The sequence below is a fragment of the Mustela putorius genome, unplaced genomic scaffold (assembly GCF_011764305.1).
Source record: "Mustela putorius furo isolate JIRA1106 unplaced genomic scaffold, ASM1176430v1.1 tig00003859_pilon_pilon_pilon, whole genome shotgun sequence".
Lineage (NCBI taxonomy): Eukaryota > Metazoa > Chordata > Mammalia > Carnivora > Mustelidae > Mustela > Mustela putorius.
Genome location: NW_025422011.1, coordinates 29346076 through 29365981, shown reverse-complemented (window position 1 = coordinate 29365981; position 19906 = coordinate 29346076). Strand labels below are relative to the sequence as shown.

Below are 19906 nucleotides of genomic sequence, written 5' to 3'. Positions count from 1 at the left end.
GTTTCGGGCTCAGGTCCTTTCCTCTGATGGCTCCCTCCACCCTGAATGCTCTTCCTCCAGATGATTGGTGTGGCGTGATCACTCACTTCCTTCAGTTCTTTTCTCAAATGTCACCCTGTTTAATGTTGTACGATTCAGCCCACTGCCTTTCAGATGTTTTCCCGTTTCCCCTTTGATTTATTTTCCCCCTCGGCTCTTACCATCATCTAACATAGTCTACATTTTACTTACTTATTTGGTTTCTTGTCTCTTTGCTCAACAGAAGGTAAGCTGCAAGCTGCGAGAGAGGAGACTAGCCTTTAGTTCACTCGCTGCTGTCTCCCCAGAGCCTCAGAAAGTGCCTGGCAGCAAGCAGGGGCTGGCTAATGAATGTGTGACTAAATTTGCACTAAAGCAAGTGAAGGGTCTGGCATATTGGCTTAGCACGTAGGAAACACCGAGTGAGTCCCCTCTGCAGTTGTTTTCATGGTTGGTGTTGACCATCCTTAGGGGATGAGACCACCGTCCTCAGGCCAGATTGCATCATGGCCTCCTCCGCTCTTCACTGCCCTTCCCTCTGTGGCATTAGTGGGACTTGTCTCACTCTTCTCCCTGTATGAGCCCAGAGTCCTGTGGGGTGAAGGCGGTCTTGTTGGGATTTGTGTGCTAAGGACCCCACACCTGTGGGGCGGCGTGGAGTAGGCGCTCAGGAAGTGTCTGCTGCTGGCAGCCATGACAGGCGCAAGGGTCTCAGCAAGCCCTTATGGGTGGTCGTGGCTCCAGCATCGCTGCCTCATATGTGCTTCCCCTCCCAAGGGGTACCAAGAGTTTGACAACCACTTAAGTGATGAAATCTCTAATAATATCTTTAGAACAAATCAGGGGGAGCCTGTCCTTTGAATGATGGTGGCTGGGTGACTTGCTAGTTCCACACATGAGAGTCTGGCCCTTTGGCTGTTCCGGCCCCAAGGAGACAGTGTGATTTAATTTACACTCGTTCCCTGGGGACCATGTGAGCAGCACTGGTGAGTTTTGAGGAGGCAGGGGAGAAGCAGAGAGAGCTTGCACTGGCTCCAAGGGAGCCTGGGGTTGGGAGAGTACGGCTTTTGGAGAGTAGCCCTGGCCAGTCCGGGGACAATAGTGGGTGCCTTGGGAGGCGTGAGCTGGTAGGCGATTTGGGCCTTGTGAGGGAGGACCGTAAATGCTGGGGCAATGAGTTTGACCTCTTGTACTTGGCAGGAAGAGTCCAGATTAGGGATTCTGATGGGATAGGTCTAAGAATCAAGGGGGTCAGGGGAAGTGGGGAAGAGCTTTGGAGTCGTTGTCTCCTGTCAGGAGGGAGTTGTCTTGTGAGAGCCACAGGTGGCATACCAGTGCCAGAGGCCGTGCCATTAGGGATAAGCATTGGTACCCACAGGACAGCAGAGCTTTAGCTGAGACAACAAAGTGCTGGGACTGAGGAGTTAGAAGTGGGGCTTCAGCATGGACTGGGTGCAGGAGCGAGCTTTATCTCCTCGAGGGGAACTGTTGGTGTCCCCGGGTCACTGGGATTTTTCTGCCCTGCTCTGGGTGGTCTCACCAATTCATAAGCCACTGTTTCTCTGGAATCAGCCAGGTGCCTACACGTTGTGCTGGGCCAACCAGCCCGACTCATCGTCAGTTTTGTACCAGCGTGCTCTTCAGCAGACCTTAAACCGAGAGACTGGCAAACTCAGGTTCAAGTGTGAGCACAGCCCGTAACTCTCTGCGGGGCGTGGTCAAGATACCCATTCTCTTGGGGGTTTGCTTTCTTTATCTGCCAGTTTAGCACCACGTCAAGTTCCTGGGTGGTAAGCTAGAGGCTCTTAAATCCCTCCTGCCTGGGGTCAGGATTAGCCCTGGAGGCCTGGGTGGGGCTGAGTCCTGGTGTGGCAGGGTGGAGAGGACTAGTCTTGACTTTGTCTTAGGGGTTTGAACATAGTTCTCTAATCCAGGGACTGATTCCTTCCGCAGACCTAGGGAGGGCTCTTTTCCCATCCCCTGAGCCTGCTTTGGGATGTAATTCCTGAAATGACCTTGGCTTTGTGGAGCCTTTCCCATTTCCTGTTCTGCTCTCCTAACCATGGTCCCTGCCCTATACCCAGGGGCCTCATTTGTCTGGCTGCGACCTTTCTCTTTGGCCTTGTTGTGTGAGATTTCCTCTCACCTCTCTCCTATCTTCCTTTGCATCTGACTTCAAAGTCTGAGCCTGATGTGCCCCCTGGGGGATCAGTATATATGCCTGCATGTTTGCACTCCCTTTACTCTCAAGATTGTATCCTCAGCCTGCTCCATGTGGCTCCCTTGTTTTTTATCACGCTCATTTAAGATGGCTGTGTAATATTCTATCAAGGGAATGCTTTTAATAAGCCGTGAGTTTATTATGGGGCGTTTAGGTTGCTTTTAATTTTTTTTCTTTCGGCGAATGCTGCATTAGCTGTCTTTGTGTATTCCAGAATCATTTTATTAGGTTGGCATTTATCTAGCCTAGTGGCAACGGCCCAATCGGAATTCCCTTTTTCAAGAAAAATGTTGTGAAGATATATTTGAATTTTACTTTCAATGCTAGGAATGTTTCTGTTGTGTTTTCCATGAACAAAGAAGCAGGGCAACAGCAACGTGGGATGAGACAAGAGAAAGGCTACATATTTACAATTAATACCTGACCTGTTTGTCCCTAAGTGCGGAGGTGAGCCAGTACATTGTCTTAAGGAGTAATTTGTCAGCTCAAATTGAGGAATTCTGTATCTCTATGGCTTTGATGCTGTGATTAAAACAGTAGAATAAAATAAACAGTGATCCCTTCCTAATGATGTTTTCGAGAAATGCCCTAAAACAAGAAAAAGTAAATGGGATTTTCACAAACAAACAAACTAATAAACACGTCTCCTTAAGCCAGAGTGAGCCTGTCAGGAAGTGCTCTCAGCAGTGGAAGCAGGTGCAAGCTTGCCAGGAGGGTTTGGCTTTCTGTTGGTCATAAGGAAACAACCAGAATGAAACTGACAAATGAGCGTCACTAACGTGGTTCCCAGTGCTCTTTTTAGCCTGGAATCCGTGTGGCTTTGGGGTGGCGGGGAAGGCTTCCTGGGCCCTGAGGATCTGCTGTTGCCATTTCAGTGTCTGGTTCATGAGTACGTAGACCGTTTCAACCTAATCCAGCAGATGTCAGCTGAGTCTTCCCAGCACACAAGGTTGCGGGGAATAAAAATTGGGGAAGAAGAAACCCTTATTTCTGAGGAGCTCATGAACTGGGAGTGGGAAGGATAAAAGAAGTCAAAACTGAGGATCCTTCACCGGCAGCTAAGGAGAGGGTCCAGGGCAGTCAGCCTCACCCTGCTAGGGAAGGGGCGGGGTTCCACCTCCTCTGGAGGCTAGTGTGGGAAGGGGGAGGGAGGGTGGTAGACGGAGGGTCAGGGAAGGGGTGTGGAGGAGATGCTTTTGTCGGCACCTTAAAGGACTGGCTGACATGGGGACTGGACGTTGCCAGCAAAGCTAAAAGGTGGATAAAGGGGATGGAAGTGGAAGGACATGGAGATCTGTCTAGGGTTTGGTGGAAACTGTTGTTTTCGGGTCTGTATCAGATGCCAGGCATGGTTCTAAGCTCTTCCTATCTATTAACACATCTAATCTCTACAGTGACCCAAGGCAGGTACTATCATTGCCTCCATTTCACAGATGAAGAAATAGACATAAAGGAATTCTTTAGCTGCCCAAGACCATGCTGCCGTAGAGCGAAGATCAGACCCAGGTGATTTGGCTCCAGAATCTCTGCTTCTAACCCCAAAGCTGGCCTGCCTCTGACAGAGGGGGAGAGCAGACACTAGAACCAGAGGTTTGGAGTGCCAGTGATCAGGGGTACACAGGTGGAAGATTGCTCAGGGAGGAGATGAGAGGGATTGCAGGGGTGGGAGTGGGGGAGTTTGCTGAGAGCGAGAGGAGCCACAGGAAGAAAAGAGCTTCAAGGAGGGGGTTTGTCAACAGGGCCCAGCACAAAGGCCAGCAGCGCTCCAGGAGGTGAGATTTAAGAGCAAGTCTGAGGCAAGGAGAGAGCGGGGTGGGCCTTTGGAGAGGGCATCCGGCTGCAGACAGCGATGTGCTGTCCATTCTGGATGGTTCTGTGTGTTGAAGGTGGGGAAGTGGGCACAGGCATTGGGTATCGTCGTCTGTGTCCTCATGTCAGTAGAAAGAGGTGTGCATGACAGAGAGGGGCAGGTGAGAGCTGGCTCTGCTAATCTGGCAAACCCAGTAGCTTTTCTGCAGCCTAATGGTATTCGAAAGCTCTTGGCAATGTGGAGGCCCAAGTGTGACTCCCTTATCTGAATGCTGTAGCAATCGCTGTTTTTTTTTTCTGGAAAATTGGGCCCATGTGAGCCCTGTGTGTGGTTTATTTGAGTTCCATTTTTATAACCTTATTACCTTGTCCCCATGATGCAAGAGGCCTCTCTTTTCTCTGAGGTTTGCTGTGAAAATTGTTTCTTAAAAGGCACAAAGCGATCTCTCATCATTTGGGTGGTGTTCTTTCCATAGTCGCACTTCTCTGCAGATTCTGCACACACTTTTCATCACCCCTGACACCAGTTGTCATGTTTTTCTGATCGTTGGCAATTTACTGGGAACTTTTAGGCAACTCTTAAATCTCACTGCCTCGGTGTTTGTCACGATTTCTCCCAGAAGAGTTTGTGCATGTATATATCCATTCAACTCCTGCCAGTGACCTTGCTAGGGCCTGACACCCAGTCCTGTCCTCTGGAGCTGATAAGGGTAGCAATCAGCATTTACGGAGACTGAGCTGTTACCCGGCCCTGTGCTAAGGGATGTATGTTCATGATCTCAATGATTCCCAGTCTCTATAAAGAAAGTAATATTACTTGCCCCACTTTTCAGATGAAAAAATGCATATTAAAGAGGTAGAACAGCTTGTCCTGGGACACACAGCTAATCAGTGGCAGAGCTGGGCCTCACCTGAGGCCTTTCTGAGCTTGGAGCCCAGGTACCTCATTCATACATTCGTGTATTTGTTCATTCAACATCAAGTGATTGTCTACAACATGGCAAAGCACTGTTGTAGACCCAGGGGATACAGCAAAGGGTGGAAAAAAAAAGCACAAAAATTTCCTGCCTTTGGCTCACATTCAAAATTGGGAGACGGAGAAAAAATAAATAAATAAAATGTACATTACCCAGTATGATGATAAAGACTATGGTGAGCGATAAGTGAAGAGGTTGGTTGTCTAAGATGCGTTGGGAGAATTTTAGAGTAGTTAAAGAAAGTCTCATTGGGGAGAAGACCAAACTATTAGGTGACGTAGCAAACAGCCCCAAATCCCAGAGTATCAACTCAAGAAGACTTTATTTCTTCGTTTCTGGTAAAACTTTATTTACCTCGTACAGAAAGAGTCTGGTGTGGCTGCTCCTTCCTTGTGATTATTGAGAGACATCCTCCACCCCTTGTATCTTATGTCTCTGCCTTCTTTGAGGCCCTTAGATTGCTTCCCATTCAGCTGGAGGATGAGTAAGAAGAGAGAGGGTCTTGTCAGGAAGTTTTTATGGGTCCATCTGGAAGAAGTCTGTGTCTCATCCATTAGTCAGAACTCAGTCACGTGTTTGCTTCTACCTGCAGGGGAGGCTGTTAAGAACTAGGGTCTAGCCATGTGCCCCCAAGAGAGAGGAAATGGGTTTTCGTGAACTTGTAGCAGAGCGTATGTCATAGTGAACAAAGTGAAGAAGTGAGTCGTGTGTGTCACTGGGGAAAGGGCATCAGGGAGTGGGAACCGCAGGGTCAAGGTGGCCAGCGTGGCTGGAGTATGGGAAGGAGAGTGGCAGAAAGTGGGGGCAGGGATGTCATGAAGGTTGAACCACTGGAGTCATCATCAAGGCTTGGTTCAACTGGGAATGACCAGGCGGGCTGGGAATGTGGCAGGGTTTTGGAGAGAGGGCTGACATGGTTTGATTTACATTTTAAAAAGATCCCTCTGGCTGATGTGTTGAAAATTGAGTGAGGGAAGAGAAGGTAGAGTCTGTCGGAGTTGCCCTCGTCAGTGACGAGTGTAACCAGCTCTCGAGGGGTGGTGGTGGGGTCAGGATTTGAGATCTGCCCGGGAGGGCTTGCTGTGGGCTTGGTGGTTTGCGGGTGTGGGTGACACAGAGAGAAGAGTCTGTCTTGTTCTGAGGTTTTGGCTTTTGCCTAATGATTGTTAGTCTCATTTCTCCCCATTGAAATAAGAGGGGAAATTCTGGGGCGAGAAGAAATCGGAATGCCCTCTGGGCCCTGACCTATCTCACAGCTGGCTTTCCTTCTGCAGAGTACTTTCTTTAGCACAGCTGGGCAATTCATAGTCTTTTTGTTGTTGTTTAAGATTTGTTTATTTTAGAGAGAGAGTGCACACAAACACCGGGGAGGGACAGAAGGAGATAGGGGGAGAGAGTCTCCAGCAGACTCCTCGCTGGGCACGGAGCCCAAGGTGGGGCTCAATCCCACCACCCTGAGGGCATGACCTAAGCCAAAACCAAGAGTTGGCTGCTTAACTGACTGAGCCGCCCAGGCACCTCAATTCACGTTCTAAGTGAGTTTTCAGACAGTGGAACAGCACCCATGACTCCTCCCAGCACAGAGCATGGATGAGACTACGTGAGCAGTGGTCACGTGTTGCCATCTGGAGTCTTCTGGCCAAACCTTGGGAACCCCTTTGGACTGATGTGGAAGGACCTGATGTTCTCTCTGGGTGGCTGAGAGATGCCTGTAGAAATGACTTCCAATCCCTGCTGTCTGTAATGTTAGAGCTCGTATGTGTTTGGGAGTGGGAATGGAAACAGCTTCTCGGGACTTCCTGGGCCATGATGACCAGCTGAGGCAGAAGCCAGAGGTGGAACTTATTAATAGTCAGTGATCTCAGTGGGAGCATAAAGGGGAGAAAAGTCTGTCTTAAACAGAGTAGGGCGTGAGTCATGGCAACAAATGTTGTATGCCTTCTAGGTGCTGGCTAGGTCTTTTGTTTTCACCAGAGAGCAAAACAATACTGTTCCTGCCCTTGTGGCAGAGGTAGACCCATGTGGATAGACTGTAGAATGATTCGTTGGAAGACAGTATATTTACGCCTAAGTATTTCTTTTTAGCAATTGTGAATGGCATCGTATTTTTAATTTTGGTGTCCATGTGTTCATTGCTAGTATATAGAAATAAAACTGATTTTTAAAAATTTTCTTATCTTGTATCTGCATCCTTGCTAAACTCACTAATTAGTTCTAGGAATGTCTTTTGTGTATTCCTCAGGATTTTCTACATAGGCAGTCATATCGTCTGCAAATGGAGGAATTGTTTATTTCTTCTTTGCCCATCTGTGTGCTTTTTATTTCTCTTTGTTGTCCTTTGTGCTGACTAGGACCTCTAGACCATCCTGAATAAGACTGGTAGGAGTAGGGGCACCTGGGTGGTTCAGTGGGTTAAGCCGCTGCCTTCGGCTCAGGTCATGATCTCAGGGTCCTGGGATCGAGTCCCGCATCGGGCTCTCTGCTCAGAAGGGAGCCTGCTTCCCTCTCTCTCTCTCTCTCTCTCTGCCTGCCTCTCTGCCTGCTTGTGATCTCTCTCTCTGTCAAATAAATAAATAAAATCTTTAAAAAAAAAAAAAGACTGGTAGGAGTAGACATCATTGTCTGTTCCTAGTCTCGGGGGAAAGGCCGTCTTCCACCATCAAGGAGACTTAACTGTAGGGATTTTGGCAGATGTCTTTGCATTTTGCTGGTATGAGTGGTGGTGAAGTGGGGTTTTCTGTGGTGCTGGCTTGCAACAGAGTGGCTACTATCTAAAAGTTTTCTGTCTTGCTAGAGGGCACACACTTTGTGTGTGTGTTAGAGTGCATGCGTGCATTCTGCGTTTCTAGATTGCTGACTTTTTCAGTTCCAAGTCTGGGATGTCTGAGGCACACACACACATACACACACACACACACACACAGTAAAAAGAAAGAGAATGCAGGGACCTCACTATGGTGTCATTCATTCCTGAGGTCCTGAGATCACTGACGGGTCTGCCTTCTTCACTCTGCCTTTCCGACATTGCTTACGGTCGCATTAAATACACTGTCCAGGAGTTTCCAGTGCACTCCATCTTCCTGGAAGCACCGGTGGTTGGGAGCAGCTAGAGAGTATAGGTTGGGGCCAGTTTGTGGGGGGCCTTACGATCCCAGAGGTTGGATTCTGTAGGTGGTTGGAGGGCTGTAGAGCCATGGGTGGGTAGGGGAGTGGCAGAGAGACCGAGAGGCTGTCCCCTGGGTCCAGGTAGTAGATAATGGGGTCTCATGTTGTGACAACAGACATGGGACAGAAAGGAAGGAGAGGAAAGTCCACATGGGAACAGGAAGTGCAAGGAGACTAGGTTGAGGATGTGGTTTCTAGCTTGGGCAACCAGCTAAGACTGGGAAGGCCATGAGGCATCTGACTGCAGCAGAGTGGGCATATTCCAGGCATCTTAGAGCACAGCTGGGAAACAAGACTAAGGACGCTACCCTTCAGGGAGGGCTCCCTAGAGCTACAAGTCTGGCTGCTATGTAAAGATCCAAGCACGGGGCCTGTGCTCCGGGCAGAGGAAACAATGTGGGGAAAGGACACAGGTACGGGTAATGGCATGGTGGACCTGCTGGGACCCCCGCTGGCTGACACGAAAGTGGGTCATTCTCGGCTCCATAACTGGGCGGGATGCTGTAGGAGTTCACAAAAGGAAGTTCTAGGAAGGGAGTTGGTGCCACTGGGGGTCCATCTGGCTGCTGTCTTCTGTTCTTTGTATGTTTGTCATCAGTCCTTCCCCCCGCAGACAGACCGCCCTCCTCTCCCGACAGCCCCAGTTCAGCAACTGCGGTAAAGTGGCTGCCTCTGTATGTCAGGTCTGGACAAAGTCTCAGATGGGCTTAGGTTCGGGGTGTGCTTATCCTATCACTCTTGCCAGGGCATGGAGGACTCTATGGGCTGCGTCACTGGCCTGCCCTTAGTGGGGCATTTGTGGTCTTTTTAAGAAGGTGGAAGAAAACTGTCTATGGAAGATTAAAAAAAAGAATATTTACCATGGCTTACTGTAAATATGTTTTGAAGAATTTATAGTACATCAGTGTAGGAACTCTTCAGAGAATTGTAAACAGGCGACTGGATCAAATTTAGGTTTTATTAAAATCATTTCAGACACTGTGTCTGAGGTTGCAGTTGGAAATAAATAAGTGACTAGAGGGGGGGAGAGAGGTTAGGAGGTTGTCACTGGGGCTTCAAGGAGAGCTGATGAGACCTGAGCTAATTAAAGTCCTTAGTTGGTTTCATTTGGACTTCACCTCCAGCCACAGCATCGGTAAAGAGGAGGACTGGGAGAAAGTCTAGAGACGATCAGGCTATAGGGCTTGGTGACCAACTGGAGGACGAAGGAAGAAGAGGGGATTGAGGAGGATCACCCACCCCCCAACACTGCCACCAAGGGGTTAATAACTGTTCTCCAGAAAGCTAGCTTTATCTCTGGAAACTAGTTATTAAGTGCTGGCAGAGTTGACATACCTTATTCGCTTCTTGAGAAATGTGAGTGTTGTTGACTTTTTGTGGTGCCTTAACTGGGAAAGAAAGCTGATTGATTGTATTTTTCTCCCTTTAAAAAGTTGCCCTTCTTTATGAACTCAGATGACAGGAGCTGCAGCTGTGACTGCCGGTTGAGCGATGGATGGCAGGAAGACCTTGGCCTGAAGACCCTTCCTCCCCACAAGCCTGCTCCTGGGCCTGCAGGTCTATGTTAGAAACATTCATTCCTTTGCCACTGTCCTTGCTAGGAAGGCCTTTCAGGATTTTGAGCAAAGTTATGACCCAGTCTGACTGATGTTATGACCATTTCCCTTCTCAACTGGGAATTGACTGTGGATGGAGGGAGGAGTGACACCAAGAGCCAAAGCAGGGAGACAGGTACACCCGTTGAGAGGCTCCTGCAATCATCTGTATTGGTAATGCTGGGAGGAGCGAGAAATAGTTATATTCTGGATATATTTTGAAATACAAACCCGTGTTGGTGAGGACTGGACTATGGCATAAGTGAAAGGAGATGAAAATGGTTCTAAGCATTTTGGCCTGGGCAACTGGAAGAATGTTGTCTTAAACTGAGATGGGGAGGCCTTGGAGGAGCAGACCTGGGGGAAGGCCAGGGTTCTGCATTGGACATGTTAAGTTTGACACACTGAACATGACTTACACAGAGCTCCTGTCTAGGTGACATCTTTCTGGAATCAGGCAGTTGGATATATCCTACTAGCCAGGAGTTGAGAGGAGAGGTCCGGGCTTGGAAAGAAATCTGGGCGTCATCTTCAGCATACAAATGATACCTGAATCCCAGACACTAGGTGAGACCACTGGGGGCGGGGGTGGGTTGGGGTGACTGAAGATTTACAGAGAAGAGATGAGAACAAGGCTTGAGCCCTGGGCACTCTGACATTAAGAGGTGGGGAGATAAGGAAGAACCAGTAAAGGAAAAGAGTAGCTAGTGAGGTGGGTGGAAAACCAAGAGTGCTATCCTGGAAGCCAAGTGAAAAGGGTTATCAAACCAGAAGAAATGGTTTACTGGTATCCGAAGTCATAAGACAAGGTCTAAGACTTGCTCATTGGCTCCAGCAACACGGAGGACAGGCCAGATGCCTGCGTTTGGACCCCAGCTTAACCTTTCAAATAAGTCACAGTTTCCCCACTGAAGAAGAATACAGTTGTGCAAAACAGATAATTTAAGACTGATTAAAATAAATCCAAGAAAGAGGAAGACAGGGCTGTCTAGTAGAAAGGGATGGTACTTCCAACTCTTGTGGAGAGAGTTGAGGTCAGATTCATTTATGTCTTCATTCATCATTTAGTCATTCCACGAAAGCTTACTGGGTTTCAGAGACTTGTGGCAGGGAAGGGAGAAAGCGGAGTTAATTGTTTAATGGGTATAGTGTTTCAGTTTTGTGGGAAAGAGTTCTGGAGATGGACAGTGATGACGGTTACCCAACATGAATGTACTTAATCACTGAGCTGTACACCTGAAAGTGGTTACCGTTATCAAGTTTATGTCATGTGTATTTTACCCTCCCGCCCCCAACACACACACAATTGGGAGGAAAAAACCTAGTGGCCCCATCATGAACTTGGTCTGGGATATAATGTTGGAAATGGATGGCATTTCAATAGGAGATAATACAGACAGAAGGGAAGAAACACATCCAGCTGGAGGGAAGGCAGAAAGGGAAGAGATCTGCTATCAGCTGTGTTTGTCTGGATTGTTGGGTCAGTAGTGGAGGCCATACGAGCCGAGGCTGTGGACTCAGGCTGGGCCCGTTGGTACAGGCCTGACAGGCTGCTTATGGAGTCGAGCTTGCTTTCTTAGACTCTGGGAGCCTCAGAAGGCTCTCTGCCCAGGGGAGTGCCATTCCAAAGGTGTGCATTTAGAAGATTAATGTCACTAATCCTTCCTGTTAAACCATTATTGGAACCAATGGGATTAAGGCATGCATTTCTCTAGGGAAAATTGTGACCTAGCAGATTTTCAACACCCAGGTCTATGTTAATGTATTGAACAAGTTATTTTTTCACTCATTTTACAAATACTTCTTGAGGACGACCTACATGCCCACGGTGTACTAGGTGGTGGTGTAAGAGAAGGAATAAATGTAATAGGTCCCTTCTCTTGAAAAGCCTATACTCTAGAGACCCCCATTCCTAAATAAGAAATCATGCTTCCATATATCATGTGTTACCATGAATGTCTCACCGGAGTTCCATGGGAACTGCGAGTGGGAGGTGCCTGGCCTGCTGGGGGAAAACATTGTCCAGTGGATTGGGAAGAGGAGCACGATTTTCTAGGCCAAGTAACAGAAATGGGCTTTCTGAAAGGATGGTGAATCAAAACCTATTGGGGGTTATACATGCAAAGGCAATGTATACATATTCTCTCTTAAGGTTAAACTCTTATCTCTTTGGCTTTTAGGTGGTGCTGGCTGGAGTGCACACTTTTGGACCCAAACTTAAGTTTTCAAATGTGGACTCCTAGATCTTCACTGGTAAGTCTGCTCGATGCCTTCTTTTTTATTTTTTTTAATTTTTTATTTTTTATAAACATATATTTTTATCCCCAGGGGTACAGGTCTGTGAATCACCAGGTTTACACACTTCACAGCACTCACCAAAGCACATACCCTTCCCAATGTCCCACCCCCCTTCTCCCAAACCCCCTCCCCCCTGCTCGATGCCTTCTTACCGAATGATGCTATTGAGAATTGATATTTGGAAAAAAGAGCAAGGAAGTTATCATTGACACGGCTTCGAGAAGCCTGCAGTACGGCCAGAAAAGGAGAAGCGACATTTCACTGTTTCTGCGATAGATGTGGACAGAGGGGCCAGAGAAGAGTTGTCCAGGGGTACCGGGGTTGGGCACATTTCACCTCATGGAGGGGTGGGACTTTGGCTGTGTTTTGGGGAAAAAAAAAAAAATCCAGAAAGGAGTGCAATAAGCTTTTTGGGTTTGAGAAGTTGGGTATAAGTGATAAAGAAAGTGGACTCATAGCAGCAGCCTCCCAGGGGCAAGAGCTTCATCCAGAGGAGTCATGGACAAGACCTTCAGTGGGATAGGATTACTCTAGGCCAAAGTCAGCAAACATTTTCTGCAAAGATCAGACGGTAAATATTTTTGGCTTCACAGGCCATGTGGTCTCTGTCACAGAGACTCAGCCCTGCTGTCGGAGAATGGAAGCAGCCACAGCTCATCTGTGAGTGAATGGGTGTGGCTGGGTCCCAGGAAACCATTCCTGGCAGGAATAGGTGGTCAGTAGGATTTGGCCTATGGGCTCCAGGTTGCAGAGTCCTTCTCTAGATCTTGAATGTCAGGCTGAGATACTTGAACTTGGTCCTAGAGGCAATAAGAAGCCATTGAGGTTACTTGGGGACAAAGAAGCGAGATGGAAGCAGTGACATGCTAAGACCTTTCATCTAATAGCTAGACAAGTGGTATGGGCCCTGTTGAAAGGAGCAGCAGCAGTCCATGCGTGACATCATGTGGTTAACAGTGGTTCAGGTGGGAGAGAAGGACTAGTAGAAGAGAGATTGCAATGGGAGAACCATAGGATTTATAGTCCTCTTGGACTTTAAAGATGGGAGCCAAAGAAAATGAAAATTTGGTAGTTCACAGTAGTACTATTGACAAATGTAGAGACTGGAGATGGAGAGGGGTGCCTGATGCTCTGGTTTTAGATACACTGAATCTGGGATGACAGTGGTTCAGCCACAGGAAATGTCCCATAGACAATTGGAGAGGCAGGGTTGAAGCCTGGACAAAGGTTTGGTCTGGAGACATAGAAGGGAAACCACAGGATTAAATGAGTCCTCCCCATGATGAACAGAGAACCGAGCTTTGCAGAGTGTGCGTAACTCTGGATGGTGGGGGAAGAGAGCCAGAGGCCAAGGAGGAGAGAGTCCCACAAAGGGAAGAGGAGGGCGCAACAGGGACTCTGGAGAAGGACTTGAAGGAAGCCTGCTGAACTGGTGACCAGTTGGCTACAAATGGCCTTGAGGAACGTGATGCCACTGAGGAGAATGGGGGCTGAGGGCCCTAGGCTGCGCGGGCTTGCACCTAGGTGAAGGACAGAACCAGAGACATTAGTGAAAGAGACCACTCAGAGAGTCTGGTAGAAGGAGGGAGGTACACGCACACTTTGGACATTTGCATGTCAGTTACCTTTTCTTTTCTTTAGCTTTGACCAGTTCCTGTTTCCTTCTCTGGAGCCAAGATTAGTGTGGGGGTTTGTGTGTACATTGGGCTTGTGATTGTGTTCTTCTGCTCCCTTTGAGGTGTGGTGCTCAGAGCTCTGCCACAACTTGCACCACAGAATCCAGCCCATGTCTGGGCTCTTGCCATAAGATGAGATGTGATCTGTTGGGGAGACAGCTGCATTTGCCTATATTGAGGGAGAAAAGTAGGGAGACCAAGGAACTGAAAGGAGACTTCTTACTGCCGAGTCTGCCCACAGAGGGGACTTGGAGATCATTCCTCAAGTCATCCAGCCAGATGTCAGTCTGAGCTCTGAGTATTTCGAGTGTCCGTTCTTTGGTCTGAATTCTACAGTTGTTTTTGGCTTGGTTTGTGTGCATCTAGAAGTTTGCCATCTGGTCATAAAAGCAACAGGTGTAACTGGTTTAGAGCCACCACATCTCGAACTCTATGTACCAGGCTCAGTGCTGGGAGCTTGGTAGATGTCATTTTATGTTGTCTCTGCAATTGCAGAGGGGAATTAGTACTGCCAGTTCAGCAGTGAGGAAATCAAACCATGAAGAGGCAAAGTAACTTACCCAAGGTCACAAGAGATTTGAACCCAGGTCTGACCCCTGGTTTACACTGCTCCCCGTTTCCTCTCTCCTGAGTCTGGAATTTCTCTTCCTACTTACGTAGAAGGACGAGAGACACATAGAGTTGTTTAGGTTAAACATTCAGAGCCTATAGTGGGTGTTTCCACCTCTTAGGAGCCTGTTGAAAGGGTGCAGGAAGCGCAGGATCTCTGGAAGAAATCAAGACCAAGCCCCAGATACTTGAACTGTTTCCTTTGGTAAAATTTGCCTTTCGTAGGAGAAGGCAACAGTCTTGGGTTTGGAAGGGAAATAGTACTGGGAGGCAAGACAGTCAGATCCCAGGCTTCACTCCATGGCAGTTGTCATCTGCTTTTTGTTTAAATGTGTGGTGTTTCTCTCTGGTCACCTCCAGCTTCCAGCTCTGAGAGCACGGTCCTGTGTTGTCATGACCACATTCCCCCAGCATCTAGCATGGTTTGGCCATGTGGGATGTGCTCAGGAAATATTTGTTGTTTCTAAAGAGCTGGGAGGTGTGGGACAAGGTGCTTAACCTCTGCTCTTGACACTGTGGTTCTGGAGGTGACAAAGGACCAGTTCTCTGTCCTCATGAGGCTACTCATGAGAATGTTTCTAGGAGGGGAGACAGAATAAATGTGTGAGATGTATAATGACATGATAATGCCCTGAAGTAAAATAAAGTGAGAGAAGGGGGTGGAGGGTGATGGGGCCAGTAGTTCAGTTAGGGTCCTCGGGAAGGCACCACCAAAAAATGAAGCGAGACAGAGTGGCTTTGGGGGGCAAAGTCATAATAATTATCTTTGAAGGTTCTACAGACTTCAGCTGAACTGTCAACACTTCTTAATTCTTTTTCTGGGCCCCAGTGGCTAACAGCTAACTAACTGCTCCCAGTGGACCCCCTGTTCGGGCCCCGTGTCTGTGGCCCACTGAGCACCCCCCTCCCCCTCCCTGGCAGGAGCAGCCTCCTCGCCTGGCCAGCTTCTCTTGGTTCTCCTCCAGCCTCACACACCTCCTCTCCACAGCCTGCTTTACCACTTGTCTTTCCTTGGTCCTTTCTCATCACTTCAAGGATCTTCCCCAGCTGAGCCCTTGCATGGCTCACCTCCACCTTACAGTCCCCCAGATTTCAGGGCCCACCCCGGACTTCCTCCCAAGGCCGCATGGCTGGCCACTGCCCCCAGGCACCTGGAGCTCACCCCTGTGCTTGCTGCGCATGCGTCTGTCTCCCCGTGCTGCCTGCCTGGCCTGCCACCGCAGCCCCAAGCTGTGCCTCCTGCACGACCATCCCTAACTCTGTCCCTTTCCTCAGCTGTCATGTCCTGTGGGTTACCACGTCCTGCTGAAGAGGACACCCTCTTACTTGTCCACTCCCTTTTCCTCCTTCCCTGCTCCTTTACTTAGGACTCATCATTTGGATCTCTTTCCACAGCCTCCTAATTGGTCTTCCTGTGTCCCTTTTTGTCCTCCCTCCTTCCGCCCCCACACTCCTTATCAGCATGATGTTTATGACTCACTCATCGGATCATGGTTTTCTCCTCTTGCAAACCCTCCGAGGGCTTCTCATTGCTTGTGGGGTGACTGAAGCCCCTTCAGCAGGCCTGCGGGTTTTTCATGATCTGGCCTTTGGCCACATTGCTCATTTCACTCATCCCCTACCCTGGATTTCTAACCTCAGCTCAGCCTCCCGCCAGCCATCCCCGCTGGGCCTCCCGGGGATGACCCGCGCCGCTCCCCGTTTCAGCAGCTCAGGACAGGTTTCCACTCTTCCGGACACCTTCCCTCCCACCCTGTTCCTCTCTGTGACCTGGACATGACCTTCCTCCCAGCTCCCAGAACACTCTGCCTTTCTCTCTCGCAAAGCACTTGTCAGCCTAACTGTCGTCATGCTCAGGAAACTGCCATCCTTAAGGCTGGGGACGACACATGCGCGTGCATGCCAGTGTGCGTGCACACACACGAGCGTGTGCATACACACTATCTCTGGGTTCTTGGTGCCAGCACAGTGCACCTGGCTCAGGAAGTGTTTGTTGAAGGAGTAGGGATAGCCAAGTCTGTGCAGTCAAACAACAGATTGATGATGCAATCAGATGTATTTGGAACTGGAGGCTCATTGGCCATTGCATTCGGCAGGCCCGCCCCTCCCCTCGGCTCTGAGCGCAGGCTGTGTTGCTGTGGATTGGGGTTCCGGGTGTCTGTTGTGTCTCCCAGCATATTGAGGCCTGAGGAATGTCCCTTCCCTATATTCTTTGCTCTGGACTTTTAAAAAAAACTCCTGTTGTTGATGGAATAGTAATAGTAATTCAAAATGAAAAATAATCCACCAAGGAACGCTCAGGAATGAGGTCTACCCAGCTTCATCCTGGCTGGGTGAGTCCCACACTTCCTAAATTAGCCAAAATAATGATTCTGGCTCACCACTGACAGCTTCCCTCCCCCGTCGTCTAGCTGAGAGTGCTTTTCTGGCTAGGACAGCTAGTGGTCCTTTGTGGGTATGTCCCTGGGCTTCTTCATCAGCGTCTGGGATCGTGTCAAGTCCTGGGTGAACACCAAGGAGTGGCAAACAGGAAGGGGCTCTGACCTGAGATACCATGGCAGTGTTTGTACCCCCATGGGAGCTGGTGCTATGCACCTGGCCCGTCGCCAGCGTATGTGCTCCTGCTTCCCCGTGAGGCCATCAGCTCAATACTATTGCACCTTCTCTGTTTCCCAGTTCCGCTGCAGAACAGGGAAATTGCACTGAGAATGCAGCTTTTGCGTGGGGGCTCACAGTTATCCGGGAGGGCTTCCTAGAGGAAGGAGCCATTCTTACCACAGAGGTGTCCTGCTTGACCAAGGTGCTCCAGCAGGCACTTGGAGCTGCTGTCCTTGCTGGGAAAGACTTAGGATGCTGCTTTCCCTTTCAGGGACTTTCTAGCAGCTGTTCCTGCCACAGTGGATGCATTTTCTTTCTGGTTTGCCTCATCTGCGTCCATTCTCCCTGATTTGCCTCCCCCTAGGGAGCCTCCCCCGATCTCCCTGATAAGAGACCTGGGTCCTATGGTCACTGTTAACCATTCTGCCTATTGATTGCTAGCCATGAGGCAAGTGCTGGCAGAGTGCTTGGTGGGCAAGCACTTGGTACCAGAGCCTTGGCAGGTGTTGGCTGCGATAAGTGTCATAGTCATTATCCCACAGACCCCCCTTTAGGGGCCTGAGGCCCAGATAAGGCAGGACAGGTGAGCACAGGTTTGCCGCGGGTGCCTGCCTGCCTGACTGGGCTGTGCTCCGACCCGTTCTTCCTTGCCACCCTCCTTCTGCCACGGGTATGCGCAGCCCGCCCTCCTGCTCATTCAGTGTTTGCCACAGGGGCGGGTCTCTTTATTTGGGTGGTTGTAGATAAGTGAACATTTGCAGTCCCCTTCCCCACCCGGCCCAGGCAGCAAGGTGAGCCCAGGACTCCCGGGGCCTGCCCCTGACCGGCCACTCTTCCTCTGTGCGCCCTGCACCACGGGCAGTCTGGGTCTGGAACTGAAGAGGGGCTCCCGCACATGCTAGCCTGTACCCTCACCTGTTTCTGTGTCAGAGCCTCTGTGCTGAGGAAGTGTTTGTGTCTCAGGTCCCTTCCTCTCAGACCCTAGGCCCACTACCTTTGCCCTTTTCTCCAACTTGCGGGCCCCTCATCTTCCTAAAGAAGTGGACCCCGTTCTCCCACCAGGGATGGAGCCAGTACCTTCCTCTGCTCCTCTGGCCCTGCACACATTCTGGGGATGGCTCTGAACGCTGAGGCCATCATGACCTGTGTGCCTGCCCTCCCCGGCCTTCCAGAGCCCTGTGGGTGGGGGGGGGGTAGGGGGGAGAGGGGGTGGGGGGGTGGGAGCAGCCAAGGGGTGGTGTCTGGAGTGGGGCAGCACCCTGTAGAATCAGGGCTGAGAGGTCTGCAGAAGCAATTCAGGGAGGATTGAAGTCAGTACCTTAAGAGCAGCTGCTGATTGTGTGTGCATGTGCCTGTGTTGGTGAGTGTTTGTGGGTGAAGGGGCATGTGTGCCTCTTGCTCCCTGTTTTTATTTGCATAAGTTATCCTGGTGCACATTAGAGACTGTATCTCCCTCTCCCACGGGTCTGATGTGGAGCCTTGAATAAGATATTTCATAGCCAGGGGCTAAATAAATATTTTCTCTTCTGCCAAGCTGCAGGCGCCTCCCTGTCCCCCTACCCCGCCCTTTGCTACCTCAGTGACCATTTCACTCGGTTGTTGTGACTGTCAGCACCCGCTTTCCAGACCCCTTTTCAGACAGCAGTGCTGCAAAGGCCCCATCTAGACCCCAGCGGGCTGTGCTACCCTGCTTAGGCTGGAGGCAGGGAAGCCAGTCCTGCTGGGGCCAGGGTGGGGGCGCACCTCACTGGGCCTCCAGGGCCCTCTGGGGCCAGGCTGGCTGAGCTCCAAGTGACTCACCCTGGTTTTGAGTGGGGGGGGGGAAATAAAAATTAAAAAAATAGTTTCTGACCCAATGCGGAAAGTGGGCGTGGGGGAGGGGCAGCTGGAGGACGTTGGCCATGCCTTCGGTGCCTTTGCCAGCAGCAAACCAAGATTGGCTTAAAGCACAGACACTACCTTTAAAGGGGACTTGCATGCTGGTCTCAGGCCCTGGCCTTGGAATATCAGCCCTGTCCCTGCTAGTGACATGACTCAGACAACCCACCCAAGTTCTGCAGGCCTGAGTTTCCTCACCTGGAAAATGGGATGGCGGTAAGAGTAACCATCTCAATGAGGTTCTTGTGAGAGTGAAATGAAAATGTGCTCAGCCCTGGGGTGTCAAAAATGCCAAGGATTTATTCTTGTTCTTTAAAAGTTAATAACAGGTGTAAGACAACTTTAGACAAAATACAAACCCTAAAATGCAGTTAAAGGCTCTGAGGAGTGAGATAAGGGATAGGAAAGGCACTTTGTGAATTGCAAATTACGTGCAGATACTGTTATTAGCACAAACATTATCTTACTGTCTGGGCTTTGGAAAAAATGACTGAGCATAATTTGATCATATGAAGTCTAAAGTCTTGGTTGTTTTGGGTTTTCGTTTTGGAGGGCGATTTGTTAGGCCTGTCCTGGAATCTTGCCCAGTGTGACCCACACCAGTGCTCCCGGGTGCCAAACGCCTGAGTAGCCCCTGGCACCAGGAGCCTTTCTGTGCTCACTGCTGGTATTTGAAATGTCTTAGGATCAACAGCGAATGCATCGTAGCAGAGTAAGTTCTTGTAGATCTTTTGACAGCAAGTCGTGGATATTTGCTCTGGACCTGGGAAATTCTCACTCTCAAGCATTTTAGCCTAGGATAGCCAAGTAAATTTAAACAATTTCTTCACACTTTGGTATGGACAACTACCCTTGTTTTCTCAAGCATGTTAGAAATATATTCCTGGTACCGAGTGCTTGACTCTCATTCCGTATTATTTCCCTGCCTTTTCCCATCCTTCTGAAAATAAAATTGAACGAAAATTACCCATTTTAAAAAAATGTCAATACTTTGGGCAGAGGTTGGAAACCTGACTCACAGGCCACAGCTAGCCTGCAGGTGTATTACACTGTTTTAAAACT

General features: G+C 49.4%; 1 protein-coding gene across 12 annotated transcripts in view; it reads left to right on the top strand.

Moving 5' to 3' along the window:
- The window catches only part of ARNTL (aryl hydrocarbon receptor nuclear translocator like), a 105047-nt gene that overhangs the window by 19332 nt on the left and 65809 nt on the right, over positions 1-19906 (top strand). For 9 of the 12 annotated variants that reach the window (XM_045065794.1, XM_045065789.1, XM_045065790.1 and 6 more), the window contains exon 2: positions 11966-12038. The gene's annotated coding sequence lies outside the window, so the exon portion shown is untranslated. Of the gene's footprint in view, positions 1-9635; positions 9748-10221; positions 10353-11965; positions 12039-19906 lie in introns of those variants that run through there. The other 3 variants (XM_045065786.1, XM_045065785.1, XM_045065787.1) reach the window with 3 other exon arrangements.